The following is a 14,921-nucleotide window of genomic DNA, read 5'->3' on the forward strand; positions in this document are numbered from 1 at the left end:
TACTATTGTATACTGTTTTTTTTTCTACATAGGATTGAGGGTCAGGGACGACAAGGGGGAAGGCCTCCTATGTTCACAGAACAGCAAGAGAGGGAGATAGTCAACATGGTTTTGGCCAACAATGCTATAACACTCAAGCAGCTCCAAGCTAACATTGTCAATAACCACGCCATTTTCAACGATATCCATCAGGTCTCAACATCAACACTGGCACGCATCCTAAAAAAAAACATATTCAAATGAAGCAAATTTATCCAGTGCCTTTCGAGCGCAATTCCGAAAGGGTGAAACGACTGCGGCATGATTATGCAGAGGTATGTATTCACTTTAGCAGTGTGATCTTGCATACTGTCTCATAATCTTTTACTGTACTGTAATATGTATACTAGATCTACACTGAACTACACAATTTTGCCTGACACTGTTTTTCAGAGTTTTACGAATGGATGGAGAGGAGATCCAGCATGAGTTCATTACGTAGATGAGGCTGGGTTCAACCTGACGAGAACACGAAGGAGGGGAAGAAACATCATTGGCCACAGGGCTATAGTCAATGTCCCAGGGCAACGTGGGGGTAATATAACACTCTGTGCAGCCATCACACAGAATGGGGTCCTCCACCGCCATGCCCATATGGGCCCTTACAACACAGCACTCATACTTACAGTCTTGGACCAATTGCACAACATAACAGCAGCAAATCAAATCGATCATATGCAATACATTGTTGTCTGGGACAATGTGTCTTTCCACCGCTCTGCTCTGGTTCAGAACTGGTTTCAGCAACATCCACATTTCACCGTCCTATATCTTCCACCATACTCTCCATTCCTCAACCCCATAGAAGAGTTTTTCTCAGCGTGGAGGTGGAATGTATATGATCTCCGTCTCCAGGCTGAGGTACCCCTCATCCAAGCCATGGAGGAGGCCTGTGACCAGATGGAGGTAGCAGCAATGCAAGGATGGATTCGTCATTCAAGACGTTTCTTTCCAAGGTGTCTTGCTAATGACAACATTGCCTGCGATGTTAATGAAATTCTCTGGCCAGATCCAGCTAGGCGAAGAGACAATGTCTAGTTATCTTTTTTATATATTTTTTTGAACTTACAATACGTAAAGTGACGTTTGGTTACAGTATTATGAATCTCCATGTCAACATTTTGGGCGTGTTGAGAAATAAATGAGTTTCTTCAGTCTGCAACATTGGTCTTGTGTAGTGTTTGGTGAATTGACATTATATTTGTACTTTGTTGATAGTAGCCTACTCTAATCATAGGGAAGTAGAAGTGCTAAAAGTGTTTTAGGTTTATCACAGCAGAGTGTAACTCATGCAAACAGAGTATAGTAATGTGAAACGTGTGTGTTTCATATGGTAACAAAGTGTGGTTTTTAAAAAGAAGTGTATAGTTTTTACAAGAGTGTTTAATTTTGCAAAGGATCTGTAGTGTTTTGCTAATTGGGTGTGTGGTTGTGCTAATTGTGTGTAGTGTTTTGAAAACACGGGCCCTGTTTTGAAAATCGTGCTTAAGCAATCAAAAAAAACTGTAACACACAGGCTCTCCTCTTAACACACGCGCTCTCCTCTTAACACACGCGCTCTCCTCTTAACACACGCGCTCTCCTCTTAACACACGCGCTCTCCTCTTAACACACGCGCTCTCCTCTTAACACACGCGCTCTCCTCTTAACACACGCGCTCTCCTCTTAACACACGCGCTCTCCTCTTAACACACGCGCTCTCCTCTTAACACACGCGCTCTCCTCTTAACACACAGGCTCTCCTCTTAACACACAGGCTCTCCTCTTAACACACGTGCTCTCCTCTTAACACACGCGCTCTCCTCTTAACACACGCGCTCTCCTCTTAACACACAGGCTCTCCTCTTAACACACAGGCTCTCCTCTTAACACAAACGCTCTCCTCTTAACACACGTGCTCTCCTCTTAACACACGCGCTCTCCTCTTAACACACAGGCTCTCCTCTTAACACACAGGCTCTCCTCTTAACACAAACGCTCTCCTCTTAACACACGTGCTCTCCTCTTAACACACGCGCTCTCCTCTTAACACACGCGCTCTCCTCTTAACACACGCGCTCTCCTCTTAACACACGCGCTCTCCTCTTAACACACAGGCTCTCCTCTTAACACACAGGCTCTCCTCTTAACACAAACGCTCTCCTCTTAACACAAACGCTCTCCTCTTAACACACGTGCTCTCCTCTTAACACACACAATGAATGCTGATAATAACAGCTAACAGGGATTAGGCTACAGAAATAATGTTCCAGGCATTAAATTGATGTAATCAGCAATCACACATTATTAGAAGTCACGCACGCACGCACGCACGCACGCAGTGTACAGATGGTTGATCTGGAATGATTTCCTTGCCAAACGTCCATCTATTTGTCTGTAAAATTCATTATGCGAGAAATGGTGGTGGAATCGCTTGTATGCGCAATTACTGATATAATAACCATCATGTCGAAGTAAACTTGGAGTCACAGGATGATATGTTGTGTGCTCCTCCCACTACGACTCAGGAAACCATACAGTTTATTAGGCTACAGATGAAATAAATGATGATGAACGTCACAGGGTGGGGAAAGTGCACGGTGATGAGCTGGATGATCCTTTCCAATACAGTTTTTTGCGATTGCTTACACACTTGTTGCGAAATTTGGCTCATTGTGTCAAAACTCAACACACAAGCCAAATAAGACACAACACTTGGAGATAAACATGTCACTTCTATGTCAAAATGAAATACTCTGCAATCAAAACCTAACAATCCTTTTTCAAAATGGCATTTTTGCAACAAAATGATACACACATGCCCCATTTGAATTACTCTTTCAAAGCAGCAACAACACACTGCTGTCTTTAGTACCTTTTTCATTTTCTCATACAGGATTCTGTGAAAGATTGTTCCAGTAGGGTACATCTACTCACATTTCAATGAACAGAAAATAGAAAGGCTTCATAAAAAAATATATACAGCTTATTTTTTTGCCATTACAGGTTTTTACAACTACAACATTTTTAATAAAAGTAGAATTACAGGACAGTAATCAATACAATATGTTACTAAACTCATGGAAACAAAAATAATTACAGTAAAATGACAAAAAAATTGTATTGTAAGGGATGGGGTGGATGGTTTATGGATCCCGCCTTCTGTTAGGGTCTGGCCACATCACCTCATCCACATGACAAGCAATGTCATCCCTGGCTAGGCAACAGGGAAAATATCACCTTGCCGTATCCAACCCTGGACTGACCCCCACCTCAGTGTCTCCGCATGCCTCTTCCATTGCTTGCAACAGAGGCAGGCGGGCATGTGGTTGGCGGTCATACACTTTCCAACGCCAAGCCGAAAATAATTCCTCAATCGGATTGAGAAATGGGGAGTAAGGGGGCAAGTATACAACTGTGACGTTATTGTGGTTGGTGAACCAGTCCCTGACCAGAGCAGCCCGTTGGAAACCAACATTATCCCAGATAACCACAAACCTGTGCTGCTCTGGTCCGTCCTGTACAGCTGCACTATGTAGTGCATCCAGAAATATGATCATGTGTTCAGTATTGTAGGGACCCAGGGTGGCGTGGTGATGGAGAACTCCTTGCAGACTAATGGTGGCACACAAGGTGATATTTCTCCCGCGCTGCCCAAGGACATTCACAACGGCTCTTTGTCCTATAACATGTTGGCCCTGACGCCTGGTTTTAGCCAGATTGAATCCAGCTTCATCAATGAAAATGAACTCATGAGGCTGTGCAGCTGCATCAAAGTCCAGGACTCTCTGTAACAGAAAATGCATACAGTGTACGTGAATATGTGTAACTCAAAACACAGGACTACAATGTCTACATTTTCACACAAGGATGGGGGTGGGGGGTGGGTTGGGTCAGACACATTCAGTCAAAAATAGAAGCTATAGGCAAGGCAGGTGCACCCACAGACAACCCCCCCCCCCACCCCCAGAATGGTGGCACCTGCCTAGGTCACATACTGTTTGTCTGAATGTATCTATGCAGTGCCAATAGGACACAATCTACTGCCATTACTGTATTACAGTATCGCACAGTGACACTTACTTGCACATAGTCATATCGAAGTTCTTTGACTCTAACGCTGTTCCTCTCAAACAGAACCCTGTACAGCTGCTTCATCGTAAGTTGGTGTTGACGCAAGATGCAGCAGAGTGTCAACATACTGACACGGTTGATATTATGGAATGTTATGTGATCTGCGATGATTGGCTCTCGTAGTTGATGTAGGCGGATGGTGTTGTTTGCCAACACTAGATTGACAACGGCCAGTTCCTGTTCATGGTGAACAGACGTTGCCTTCCACCCTCAGGAGGTCATCTGGCAGCTCTGTAGAAAATGCAAGAATATGATGTCATTGGTTCGGTTATTTTTTACATACTGTACTATCAACCTGTACACAGTAACATCAATACAGCACTATACCTATTTTTTTGTTCACTGAGGAGCATAGACTTAATATTGTAGGACTACATTGTATTGTACTCTGATGCAGAATGATGTGCAACAATTACATAGGTATAGTCTAATGTAGAAAGTTGAAGACATACAGTTGAAGTCAGAAGTTCACATACACGTTAACCAAATACATTTAAAATCAGTTTTTCCCAATTCCTGACATTTAATCCTAGTAAAAATTCCCTGTCTTAAGCCAGTTAGGATCACCACTTTATTTTAAGAATGTGAAATGTCAGAATAATAGTTGAGAGAATTATTTATTTCAGCTTTAATTTCTTTCATCACATTCCCTGTGGGTCAGAAGTTTACATACACTCAATTAGTATTTGGTAGCATTGCCTTTAAATTGTTTAACTTGGGTCAAAGGTTTTGGGTGGCCTTCCACAAGCTTCCCACAATAAGTTGGGTGAATTTTGGCCCATTCCTCCTGACAGAGCTGGTGTAACTGAGTCAGGTTTGTAGGCCTGCTTGCTCGCACACGCTTTTTCAGTTCTTCTCACAAATTTTCTATGGGATTGATGTCAGGGCTTTGTGATGGCCACTCCAATACCTTGACTTTGTTGTCCTTAAGCTATTTTGCCACAACTTTGGAAGTATGCTTGGGGTCATGGTCCATTTGGAAGACCCATTTGTGATCAAGCTTTAACTTCCTGACTGATATCTTGAGATGTTGCTTCAATATATCCACATAATTTTCCATGCCATCTATTTTGTGAAGTTCACCAGTCTCTCCTGCAGCAAAGCACTCCCACAACATGATACTGCCTACATGATACAACCGTGCTTCACGGTTGGGATGGTGTTCTTTGGCTTGCAAGCCTCCCCCTTTTTCCTCCAAACATAACGATGGTCATTATGGCCAAACAGTTCTATTTTTGTTTCATCAGACCAGAGGACATTTCTCCAAAAAGTACAATCTTTGTCCCCATGTGCAGTTGCAAACCGTAGTCTGGCTTTTTATTTGGCGGTGTTGGAGCAGTGACTTCTTCCTTGCTGAGCGGCCTTTCAGGTTATGTCGATTTAGGACTCGTTTTACTGTGGATATAGATACTTTTGTACCTGTTTCCTACAGCATCTTCACAAGGGCCTTTGCTGTTGTTCTGGGATTGATTTGCACTTTTCGCACCAAAGTACGTTTATCTCTAGGAGACAAAATGCGTCTCCTTCCTGAGCAGTATGACGGCTGCGTGATCCCATGGTGTTTATACTTGCATACTATTGTTTGTACAGATGAATGTGGTTTGGAAATTTCTCCCAAGGATGAACCAGACTTGTGGAGGTCTACAATTTTTTTTCTGAGATCTTGGTTGATTTCTTTTGATTTTCCCATGATGTCAAGCAAAGAGGCTTTGAGTTTGAAGGTAGGCCTTGAAATACATCCACAGGTACACCTCCAATTGACTCAAATGATGTCAATTAGCCTATCAGAAGCTTCTAAAGCCATGACATAATTTTCTGGAATTTTCCAAGCTGTTTAAAGACACAGTCAACTTAGTGTATGTAAACTTCTGACCCACTGGAATTGTGATACAGTGAATTATAAATGGAATAATCTGTCTGTAAACAATTGTTGGAAAAATTACTTGTGTCATGCACAAAGTAGATGTCCTAACCGACATGCCAAAACTATAGTTTGTTAACAAGAAATTTGGGGAGTGGTTGAAAAACAAGTTTTTAAGTGTTTGTAAACTTCCGACTTCAACTGTACCTGTTCTCCAGTCTAAATGTCCGTATTGCGACTCCGTGTTGCGACTCAGGTTGGGATGGACTCAGGTTGGGCTGGACTTAGGTTGGGCTGGACTCTCTGCCCAGACTCCCTCATCGTCAGGCCATGATTTATGACATGGTCCACCAAAGTGCCCCTAATGTTGTCGGAAATATGTCTCTGTCTATTGCCTGGTCCCGTTCTATGTTCTTGTCCTCCTCCTCCTCCTCCTCCCTCTCTTCCTCTTCCTCTCTCTCAGTGCCTCCATGTTTGCAAAGTTCTCACAAAAGAGGTGATCTTACCTGAGGTCTACTTGTAGTGCTGAGGCTCAGACTAACTGGTGTCATATGACTGTAGAAGTGTTTCATGTGTATGTGGGTGTTGCCAATTTCAGCTATGTTTTGCATTTTGAATAGAAGTATTTTCCCAATGATTGCAAGAGGTTTCATTCTTGAACGAAGTGTCTAATGTAAGAAACAGTGTGTAGTGTTTTGCAAGTGTGTTGCAAGTAAAGTGTAAAGCAGAAAATGTGTTTGTACTTTTGGTATCTTTGTTAAAGGCATGGTTACAAAAGTTAAGGCTTTGATGCTTTTGTCTAAGCATTCACTTTCAGTGTGTAAGCAATCGGCAAAAACTGTAAATATCGAGGGTCTAATTTTTGTGACATGATGACCGAAAGCTTAGCTGCCATTTGACAATAATAAATCATATTTGGTCCATAATAATGCCATCATGTAGGCTATAATCTCACTGTATCTGTGAGCTGTTGGCTAGAGTGCAGGTACCAAGACCAGAGTGGGCACATTCACTATATAATGCAACATGTTTAGTGACAAAACCATCAGCAGAGTTGAAAATGCAGTGGGAAACCAACTGAACTTGTCTTTTTTAGGCTGTATATGAGATTATCCCAACATAAGTACTTTTTATATGCACGCACAGCCTGTGATGGACAACAAGTCAATTTGACGGAAACACATCTATGGTGAGAAAATTAGCATAGTGTTTTTATGCAGATTTAGAATATTCGCATTAAAATGTATCCCCAATAGGATGGAAACCTAGCTTGTTAAAGGCAATGACAAACGTAAGTCTATAGGAAAAAACACTTGGACAATGGTAAGTCATGTATTGTGTCATTTTGGAGTCAAATAAGAATAGAATATGTTTCTAAACACTTCTACATTAACGTGGGTGCTACCATAATTATGGATAGTCCTGAATGAACGGTGAATAATGATAAGTGAGAAATATCAATATTATGCATCTGTAACTTTCTCACTCATCATTAGCCACAATTCATACATTATTTACTATTAATTTCTATTGGGCACAAAATAATCTTAAACACAACCAAAACAAACAGCAAATGCATCTAACGTGCTCGGAATATGGGATCAAATACTACATTTTTTACTACTTTAACACACAAATTGGTGAATTTGTCCCAATTCTTTTGGACCCATAAAATGGGGGGACAATGTACAAAAAGTGCTGTAATTTCTAAACGGTTCCCTCAAATTAAAGCTGACAGTCTGCACCTTAACCTCATAGTGATTGTAGTACAAAGAAAAAAATGTCCCAATACTTTTGGAGCTCACTGTACGTGGTAAAACTCCTTGACTGATCTTCAGGTTCAAGTCTTGAAATGATATCACACAGCAGTCAAATGTACTACACAAGCTGCTTTCCTCCATTAATTATAATCCACATAATAATTCACATTTCCTGTTGCTTCAAGATTATTTTCCTTCTGTAGCAACTGGCTCAAATTAAGATCCTACATCTGTAGAAGGAAACAACCTGAGAAATGGAGACTATATATGGCTGGCAGGTTTATTATGCAGGTACTAGGCTATACATAAGTGATTATGCAATACACTCACCCTCTCACACAGACATGTACACACCTTGACACATGGGCCTACGAGCATTCAGCCCAGTATCTCTGGCAGTCTTGAATAGGAGCAACATTAACTAGGTTGAAGGTCTCTTCCTCTGGCTAAATGACATCGTCCATTGGAAAACTGAAGCCTTCCATATCAGCAAACAGATTGGAATACATGACCACAGCCTAGCATAGCACAGCTAGCATTACACAAGTCTTACCACACCGCATACAGCCTATCATAGCACAGCTAACATTACACAAGCCTTACCACACTACATACAGCCTATCATAGCACAGCTAGCATTACACATGGCTTACCACACCACATAAAGAGTAGCAAAGCACAGCTAGCATTACACAAGCCTTACCACACTACATACAGCCTACCATAGCACAGCTAACATTAGACAAGCCTTACCACACTACATACAGCCTACCATAGCACAGCTAACATTACACAAGCTTTACCACACCGCATAAAGCCTGGCATAGCACAGCTAGCATTACATAAGCCTTACCACACTACATACAGCCTAGCATAGCACACAGCTAGCGTTACACAAGCCTTTATTATTTTGTGTATCTTGCATTTTACTAGGCCATTAGCTATCTTTTAATTCCCGCTTAATGTTTTTACCTGTTTTTTAAGTATTTTTTTAATGGTTGCTCACAATGTAAAGCACTTTGTAATTTCTGTCTGTAAATTAACATCGCTCTACTTACTATTAGTGTAATTATTATTGTTATCATCATTATTAGCATAGCATAGCTAGCATTACACTAACCTAGCACAGGAGTTCCTCTTCTTAATAGGAAAGGCGAAGAGGAAAGCGATCTCACCACAGCAGGCACTGCTGCCAGTTACTGGGTGCCCTGAGGGCTACGTTACATCACTACCTGTCGCTGTGCCACCACGGCTCATCCTGCTGATATTAACAAGTGTTAATGTGTTGCAATGGCCTGGTATCGCTGTTGGGACATATGTACCCTGCCTGCCTGCCTTTCTGCTTGCCTGCCCCACTGCCAACCACACACACACGCACGTGCACAGGTGAACACACACACACACACACAAAAACACGCCTGTCGTGCCCTGAGTTAAACTGTTAGTGCTGACAGAGTGGAATGCCAGGGTCTGTGGCCATCAGGGAGAGAGAGCACGAGAGCGGCAGAGAGACAGAGTGGGAGAGGGACAGGGGGAGCAAGAGGGAGAGAGACAGAGAGGGAGGAGAGGGAGGGAGAGAGACAGAGAACGGGAGATGAGGAGGGGGAGGGAGAGAGACAGAGAGAGGGAGAGAGTGGAGAGGGGGGAAGGGAGGGAGAGAGAGAGAGAGAGAGAGAGAGAGGAGAGAGAGAGAGAGAGAGACAGACAGAGAGAGAGCGTGGAAAGGGGGAGGGAGAGACAGAGAGACAGGGGGAAGGAGAGGGAAAGAGACAAAGAATGGGAGAGGGGAATAGAGAGGGGTAGGAAGAGAAGGAGGAAGAGAGACAGAGACAGGGAGAGGGAGAGAGAGGTGGGAGGGGAGGGGAGGAGAGGAGAGGGAGAGGGAGAGAGGGGGAGGGAGAGAGACAGAGACAGTAAGAGGGAGAGCGAGGGGGAGGGGAGAGGAGGAGAGAAGAGAAGAGGAGAGGGAGAAAGACTGGAAACAAGCGCCCATAGAGGGTGGTAATAACACACACACACACACACACACACACACACACACACACACACACACACACACACACACACACACACACACACACACACACACACACACACACACACACACACACACACACACACACACACACACACACACACACATACACACACACACAACGTGTCTCCCTACACACACCCATCTCTTGGGACAGCTCCAGCCATTCCAATTATTCCAAATGATCCCAAGAACCCTCCCCTTCCTATCCATCCTCTCCATCCTCCCACCACAGACAGTGATGGTTATTTTAAATGCCACCACAGGCAGCTTTGACTTCATGAGCATGATCTAACAGCTATCGCCGCTAATGACTATAATACCAAGGAGACAATGGGGCGAGCGAAGGGGGGGCTGACACTACTGTAATGGTTGTGTGTCTACATGGAGCACCACAGTGACAACACAGTGCCATTCAACATGTAGAGCAATGGGCCACAGCTGCTAGCCTGCTGCTGCTAACTATTTAGGAGCTAGCATGCTAACAAAGTAAAGAATCAAGTCACAACTGAATAAACCACAAAGTACCTATGCTGTCAATGGTTCTGAGAAGCGTACAGCTTTAGCTTCCTCTGGGTGATAACTCAACAAGCTTTAAAGAAACCAAACAAATACTAGCTGCAACATAATAATATATGTAATCTCCTTCTAAATGGTGCGAAGCCCCTTGAGAAACTTAATGACTAAGGGGAGAGAGAGCAGTGGTGCTTGGAATGACTTCTTCACACACATTAGTGTGATGGCGCTGGCTGTAAGAGTTGCAGCAGAGTGTTGATGTGTTATGACCCCCCCACTCCTCCACACACCCAGGTCCAAAGAGGTCATATGGAGTTCAATTGCAAGATAAACAGTCGTGAAGAGGGCACGACAAAACCTATTCCCTTTCAGGAGACTGAAAAGATTTGGCATGGGTCCTCAGATCCTCAAAAGGTTCTACAGCTGCACCATCGAGAGCATCCTGACTGGTTGCATCACTGCCTGGTATGGCAACTGCTCTGCCTCCGACAGCAAGGCACTACGGAGGGTAGTGCGTACAGCCCAGTACATCAACGGGGCCAAGCTTCCTGCCATTGTCACGTTCTGACCTTAGTTCCTTTTTTATGTCTTTATTTTAGTTTGGTCAGGGCGTGAGTTGGGGTGGGCATTCTATGTTTTGTAGTCTAGGTTTTGTATTTCTGTGTTTGGCCTGGTATGGTTCTCAATCAGAGGCAGCTGTCGATCGTTGTCTCTGATTGAGAATCATACTTAAGTAGCCTGTTTCCCACTATGGGTTGTGGGTAGTTGTTTTCTGTGTCTGTGTTTTTCCATACATACTCGTTCATTCCATACTCGTTCATTCTCTTTTGTTGTTTTGTCATTCAGTGTTCAGTTGGCTTTCATTAAAATGGACACTTACCACGCTGCACATTGGTCCGATCTTTCATATTCGTCATTAGACGAGGACGAGTACCGTTACAGAACTACCCACACAAAAAAGGACCAAGCAGCGTGGTAACTAGGAGCAGAGGGTTCTGGACTCCTGGACTTGGGAGGAGATACTGGAAGGCAAGGGACCCTGGGCACAGGCTGGGGAATATCGCCGCCCCAAGGAAGAACTGGAGGCAGCGAAAGCTGAGCGGCGGCGATATGAGGAGGTAGCACGGCAGCGCGACAGGCACGAGAGGCAGCCCCAAAAATTATTTGGGGGGGGCACACGGGGTGTGTGGCAGAGTCAGGTTGGAGACCTGAGCCCACTCCTCGTGCTTACCGAAAGCAGCGTTGTACTGGTCAGGCACCGTGTTATGCAGTGGAACGCACGGTGTCGCCAGTACGCGCTCATAGCCCAGAGCGCTATAGGCCAGCCCCCCGCAAGTGCCATGCGAGAGTGGGTATCCAGCCAGGGCGTGTTGTGCCGGCTCAGCGTGTCCAGTCTCCGGTACGCCGTTTCGGCCCAGGGTATCCTGCGCCGGCTCTGCGTGCTGTGCCTCCAGGGCGCTGGGAGGGTGCAGTGCGTCCTATGCCTGCGCTCCGGCCGTGCCGGGCGAATGTGGGCATTGAGCCTAAGGGAGAGGTGCAAGTAGTATGCACCAGATCTCCAGTGCTCACCCACAGCCCGGTTCAACCTGTGCCTGCACTCTGGAGGGTTCCGGGCTAAAGTGGTCATCCAGCCTGGAGGAGTGGTGCCAAGGCTGCGCACCAGAGCTCCTGTGCTCCCCCACAGCCCGGTTCATCCGGTGCCTCCTCCACGCACCAGGCCTCCTGTAGGTCTCCCCAGCCTGGTGGGTCCTGTGGCAGCCCCACGCACCAGGCTGTCTCTCCGTCTCCTCCCTCCAGGTTCTCCCGTCTGGCCTGAGCTGACAGAGCCGCCCGTCTGTCCTGAGCTGCCAGAGCCGCCCGTCTGTCCTGAGCTGCCAGAGCCGACCGTCAGTCAGGAGCTGCCAGAGCCGCCCGTCAGTCAGGAGCTGCCAGAGCCGCCCGTCAGTCAGGAGCTGCCAGAGCCGCCCGTTAGTCAGGAGCTGCCAGAGCCGCCCTTCACTCCGGAGCTGCCAGAGTCGCCCTTCACTCCGGAGCTGCCAGAGTCGCCCTTCACTCCGGCGCTGCCAGAGTCTCCCGTCTATTCGGGGCCCGCTGCAAGGGTCCCCAGTCCGGGGTCGGTGGCGAGGGTCGCCACTCCAAAGGCGCCAGCTAAGTGGGCCAAGACTATGGTGGAGTGGGGTCCACGTCCCGCACCAGAGCCGCCACCGCGGTGAAATGCCCACCCAGACCCTCCCCTATAGGTTCAGGTTTTGCGGCCGGAGTCCGCACCTTTGGGGGGAGGGGGGGGTACTGTCACGTTCTGACCTTGGTTCCTTTTTCATGTCTTTATTTTAGTTTGGTCAGGGCGTGAGTTGGGGTGGGCATTTTATGTTTTGTAGTCTAGGTTTTGTATTTCTGTGTTTGGCCTGGTATGGTTCTCAATCAGAGGCAGCTGTCGATCGTTGTCTCTGATTGAGAATCATACTTAAGTAGCCTGTTTCCCACTATGGGTTGTGGGTAGTTGTTTTCTGTGTCTGTGTTTTTCCATACAGAACTGTTTCAGTCTCGTTCATTCTCTTTTGTTGTTTTGTCATTCAGTATTCAGTTGGCTTTCATTAAAATGGACACTTACCACGCTGCACATTGGTCCGATCTTTCATACTCGTCATCAGACGAGGAAGAGTACCGTTACAGCCATCCAGGACCTCTATACCGGGCGGTGTCAGAGGAAGGCCCTAAAAATTGTCAAAGACTCCAGCCACCCTAGTCATAGACTAGGGTGAGTCATAATCACCCCATAAGGCTACCAAAATAGACATTGACATTTGGGGGGACTGATTTGTTATGGGGTTGCCTAACTCTCCCCCGGGCCCCTGTAATCTGAACCACTACCAATTGTGTAGCACCCACCTGGGTGATGCCAGGCGGCCATTTTGCTCCAAAAAGTTCACCACCATACCTACAAATGTACTGAATTCCCAGTTTACATGCAGGATTAGGCCTGCTCTTCTTTTCCACAGATGAGGCCGTGGTTCTATTCTCATTTTAGCCAAGGCAGTGCTGCTATGGCTAGCAATACCACACAAGACATCTGGAGCTCTCCAAGTCTGATGTTGTAGACATAACAGGGTCACAGCGGATAATCAATTATGTCTCTGTGTTATCCCTTCTGTCAAAACGGTGGGGGGATGAATATAAAATGGCTGTTGTGGCTATTGAGAATAGAATCCTGTGGGACTGTGTGCACCGCTGAGCTCAGGGAGGTTGGCAGCCAGACCTTGAAATCCATCATTACAGTTGAAGGGGGTGGGTAATTCAGTGAAGAAGAGGGGGCCGATTTTAAAACATATTGAAAGATTAATTCAACACAATATAATCTCAGAGGTCCGGTGCAGGAACTCGACCTTCGGGGATTGGAGATCCGTTCCTGACAAGGACAAGGATATATGAATGTATCCACAGTGAGCACTTTGGTGCTGGTTTTTCTTATGAGGCTCCTGTGCCTCTATCTGTCCTCCTGACAAACCTCCACTGGGCCTGTGACCAAGCCTGTGGCAATAAAACTATTCAAACACTTTAAAACAACTTTTACATACTCCGGAATGGACGTCTTCTCAGCAGCATGTCTGTGAGGAATTCCCTCTTTCTCTATCTTCCTCTGGTTCTCTCTCTCTCTCTCTCTCTCTCTCTCTCTCTCTCTCTCTCTCTCTCTCTCTCTCTCTCTCTGTCGTTCATTTATCTGTTTCCATGGTGCCCTCCAGCAGCAGAGGGACATGATTGCTTGCCATGATGAATCTTTAAGTGTGACATCAAGCCCAAGGGACAAAATGCACAGAAGGAAACTCTCTTTGAAACTCTCACCAGGGAATTGCTTTGTGTTAATCACAGGGTTGGGGACAACAGAGAGGAGAGGACAATGCCCCATTTCCATTAAAACAGGCCACCAGGCCCTGTCTCTCTTCCATTAAGATGCCAGGCTACCAGGCCATGTCTTTCTTCCAGGCCATGTCTCTTCCACTAAGATGCCAGGCCACCAGGCCACGTCTCTCTTCCATTAAGATGCCAGGCCACCAGGCCACGTCTCTCTTCCGTTGAGATGCCAGGCCACCAGGCCACGTCTCTCTTCCATTAAGATGCCAGGCCACGTCTCTCTTCCATTAAGATGCCAGGCCACCAGGCCACGTCTCTCTTCCATTAAGATGCCAGGCCACCAGGCCACGTCTCTCTTCCATTAAGATGCCAGGCCACCAGGCCACCAGGCCACGTCTCTCTTCCATTAAGATGCCAGGCCACGTCTCTCTTCCATTAAGATGCCAGGCCACCAGGCCACGTCTCTCTTCCATTAAGATGCCAGGCCACCAGGCCACGTCTCTCTTCCATTAAGATGCCAGGCCACCAGGCCACCAGGCCATGTCTTTCTTCCAGGCCATGTCTCTTCCATTAAGATGCCAGGCCATCAGGCCACGTCTCTCTTCCGTTGAGATGCCAGGCCACCAGGCCATGTCTCTCTTCCATTAAGATGCCAGGCCACCAGGCCCTGTCTCTCTTCCATTAAGATGCCAGGCTACCAGGCCATGTCTTTCTTCCAGGCCATGTCTCTCTTCCACTAAGATGCCAG

The 14,921-nt window shown here is 46.1% G+C and overlaps 1 long non-coding RNA gene across 3 annotated transcripts in view; it reads right to left on the minus strand.

Moving 5' to 3' along the window:
- Positions 1 to 2,433: 2,433 nt before the first annotated feature.
- The window catches only part of LOC139533791 (uncharacterized), a 42,086-nt gene continuing 29,598 nt past the window's right edge, over positions 2,434 to 14,921 (minus strand). The window contains exons 1-3 of one of the 3 annotated variants that reach the window (XR_011666853.1): positions 8,894 to 9,072; positions 4,102 to 4,383; positions 2,434 to 3,806 (exon numbers count right to left, since the gene is read on the minus strand). This is a non-coding gene — a long non-coding RNA (uncharacterized lncRNA). Of the gene's footprint in view, positions 3,807 to 4,101; positions 4,384 to 8,127; positions 8,871 to 8,893; positions 9,073 to 14,921 lie in introns of those variants that run through there. The other 2 variants (XR_011666854.1, XR_011666855.1) reach the window with 2 other exon arrangements.

The sequence above is a fragment of the Salvelinus alpinus genome, chromosome 11, assembly GCF_045679555.1.
Source record: "Salvelinus alpinus chromosome 11, SLU_Salpinus.1, whole genome shotgun sequence".
NCBI classification, from domain to species: domain Eukaryota; kingdom Metazoa; phylum Chordata; class Actinopteri; order Salmoniformes; family Salmonidae; genus Salvelinus; species Salvelinus alpinus.